The sequence below is a fragment of the Triticum urartu genome, chromosome 3A, assembly GCF_056163025.1.
Source record: "Triticum urartu cultivar PI428250 chromosome 3A, HENAU_Tu73, whole genome shotgun sequence".
Taxonomy (NCBI): Eukaryota; Viridiplantae; Streptophyta; class Magnoliopsida; order Poales; family Poaceae; genus Triticum; species Triticum urartu.
In genome coordinates, this window is record NC_141875.1 from 407,151,433 (window position 1) to 407,154,622 (window position 3,190).

Consider the following 3,190-nt stretch of genomic DNA (forward strand, 5'->3'; position numbering starts at 1 on the left):
CTAGGGCCTATGCGAAATCGGCCCAACAATGTCATGTGGGTCGTCGGATATAACAGCAGCCTGTTTCACTTTCGGCCCATGTATCACTACAAGAAATATGTCAACTTGTGACCACCACTATTGGTCACTGAATGGTCACAAATTTCCATTTGTGACCTTTTTGTGACAAAAAACATAAGGTCAAAAGCTGGTCGTCATAAACTGACTATAGCGACCTTTCTTCTGGAATGGTCGTAGACGTTTATGACCAAAATACGTCTACTGTGGCGTTTTGGTCACTAGCAACCTCCCCAGGCCACGTAGGCATCCAGCGTGGCAATCTGACATGGCACAAGATTCAGCCCGGTCCAATTCGATTTTCTACATGGGCCTAGCCCAACAATTCGGCCTATTTGTGTTTTTTCTCATATTAATTTTGGCTAGGTAGATGGGTCAAGCCCAACAATTAAGCCTTCTCATTTTTGGGCCTAGGCCTTTTTATTTTCTTGGCCTTCAGCTTTTCACAATTGATTTTTAAGCGATTTTGTTCATTTTCCTGAATTGTCTGATTTGTGCCTTTTAGGGCCCAAATAGTATCTGTTTCATTTTGATGTATCAGCAATTAATGATCTGATCCTCAAAAAACAATAAATAATCAACATTTCCAATATTTCAATCACACAAATTTTCATAAATGGCGACCAATATGAGTATATTATATATATTACAATCATGTGCTAGTTCACATCATCCAGGAATTTAGAACACCCAGGAAGTGCAAACACCCAGGAACATCCAGAAACATCTCTGAAGTAAACACCCAGGAACACCCAGGAACATCTATGAAGTAAACACCCAGGAACATAAAACACCCAGGAAGATAAAACTAGCTACAAAGATGAAGTGTTCCCTTCTTCGAACTTCTTCAGCCTAGAGCTCCTAGAAGAGAGGAAATTATGTTATCATGGCTGCCAATGAAAGCAATATCTTCTAGCATAAACAAGTAGGAAAAGAATAATGAACAGAATAATAAACAGATACACAAGCAGCTAGGAGTATGGATAACAAAATAATGAAGTATGGATAACCGTAGCAACACTAGTATACTGTTGCTGAGGCATTAGTATAATGAATAGAACTTCCTGAAGTATTCTACTGCTACTGCTAAGTTTGCATCAGTTTAGAGATCTTACAGAATAATTTGTTTATGCCTGGAATGCATCAACTTGCATCAGTTTGTACAATACTAGAAAGGGCATATAAAACAACAGAATTGCATAGGGAAAATAAAACGCGTTAACCTGCTGTTGCTCTACACTTCAACATGGATAATAAATCTAACATCGATGGTTGGCATCATCCTTGCGTTGGCTAGTTAAAACTAAGAGCACCAGAGCAGATATGTGTATTACGCAGACAAATAGGGGTGCTCCTGTTGGGTTGCAACATGAAAGAGCCATGTTTATTACTGCTAAAAATACTTAGCGACCTCAACAAATTATTATCAAAGGAATGGTAACGAATCTAAGGTTTTATTTTTGGCAAACTATCCAAGGTTGAGAAATGAAAAAATGCAAAAAAACGTCGATCTGCTGTAGTTGTTTAACCATCACCACACTAACGAACATGTGTTCAAGAGAGTCGTTTGATCCAAAGAATTGAAGACAAATAAACAAAAGAGAAAATTTTCAATTCTATTCAGAAGTATAGTCCAAGCTATATCTGACTTCTGATGAAATGCATAGGTCCAACCGATGACTACACATCAGCAGCTACTTCAGACATTGGCTGGAGAAATGCTTATCTTTTTTATTCTTCAATGACGTAAAAAGAAATGACAACACAGCACTAATAACAGTAGACTCTCACAGCCAACTAATATACTAGAACTAGATCAACCAAGCATTAGTTTTAAAAAAGCTCGGTTTAAGATACTTCAATGACGTAAATCTCAGTAGCATCTCCTTGTAACATCATATGCTCAGCTGACAAACGATTCACATGCAACTCCTCTACATTATATCAAACCAACACAGAGAGCTGCATCTCTAGATGAGGAACAAAAAAACGTTGATAGCATGCTAGGCATCAGTTTTAAAAAGCTCAATTTTAGATCATCAAAGACCGGAAAGGCCACAGCGGTCTAAATGTTTCACATCCTCTGCCCAGCACAACATCATCATCGTCACGGAAATTCCCTAAACAGTCAGCTATCGACAAAAACATAGTGAACCAGAGCTACTGTGAGCATGTAAGGACCAGATACCATGCAGAGCTACTAAGCAAATGGGATCGGGCGGAAGGGCAAAGAGAGGGAGGTGGCTACCTTCTCCAATGGGGAACTTCCTGGTGGTGATGTTGAGCAGCATCCTGACGGGGCCCTTGACAGCCGCTTCTCCTTGGCACCCTTCACCAGATCAGTGGTCACTGTTCAACACACGCACGCACAAACGCATCAGATCAAAGACGCAGAAATCCAGCCAGATCCTCGGTCACCTCAATGAAAGAGTCTTCCATCTGCCAAGCAAAGTTGTCACAATTCAGTTCACTCCAATCAAGCGATGTGCTAAGAGCAGAGAGAGCATATGGCAATGAAGGGTGACAAATTATAGAAGAAAGCAGCAGAATCCTGGGCTATAAGGTAGCACTGTAACCATGGGGCCAAGAATAAGAGCACTAACTAGTCTAGAGCTGGCCAACTATGCGAACGAATAATACTAGTTCGCAGAAATTAAGCTACAGCAAATCATTGATGGTATATTACAAAATAAAAAAGAACATCTATTGCGGTGGCGAGGCAGTAAACGAGGCAGGCAGAGCAGAGCACAGGACCTTCTGTGGCACGCCGTCATGGTCGGACTGGACGATGCCCTCCTTGTCGAGCTCGAGGTCGGACTCGACTATGTCCTCGTCTAGCCCGTTGGGCTCGGTGGTGGGGTCGCGTATGTCCTGGTCGTCCTCCTTGTCCTCCTCTTCATCGTCGATGTCGTCCACGGAGGTCGCCTGCGCTTCCAAATCCAACACAGTAAAATTAACCAAAAAACACATGGTCCTAGATAGTATAAAATTAACCTAAAACGAACTAATACACGAAATTAGTTCAGGAAAATGGATACAAGCGGACGAATCAGCCTAACTAACCAGAAACAAAACATAGCAGGTATGTACAGGGTGGATACAGACGAAATGAATTCATAGGACCCTGAACCTA

The 3,190-nt window shown here is 41.4% G+C and overlaps 1 non-coding gene and 1 pseudogene across 1 annotated transcript; both read right to left on the minus strand.

Annotated features, from left to right (window-relative positions):
* Positions 1–1,878: 1,878 nt before the first annotated feature.
* LOC125549633 (small nucleolar RNA SNORD36) lies at positions 1,879–1,962 on the minus strand. Its single transcript, XR_007301409.2, has one exon. It is a non-coding gene; the product is annotated as a small nucleolar RNA SNORD36 (small nucleolar RNA).
* A 99-nt stretch (positions 1,963–2,061) lies between these two features.
* Positions 2,062–2,146, minus strand: LOC125549631 (small nucleolar RNA SNORD36; annotated as a pseudogene).
* Between the last annotated feature and the right edge of the window lie 1,044 nt (positions 2,147–3,190).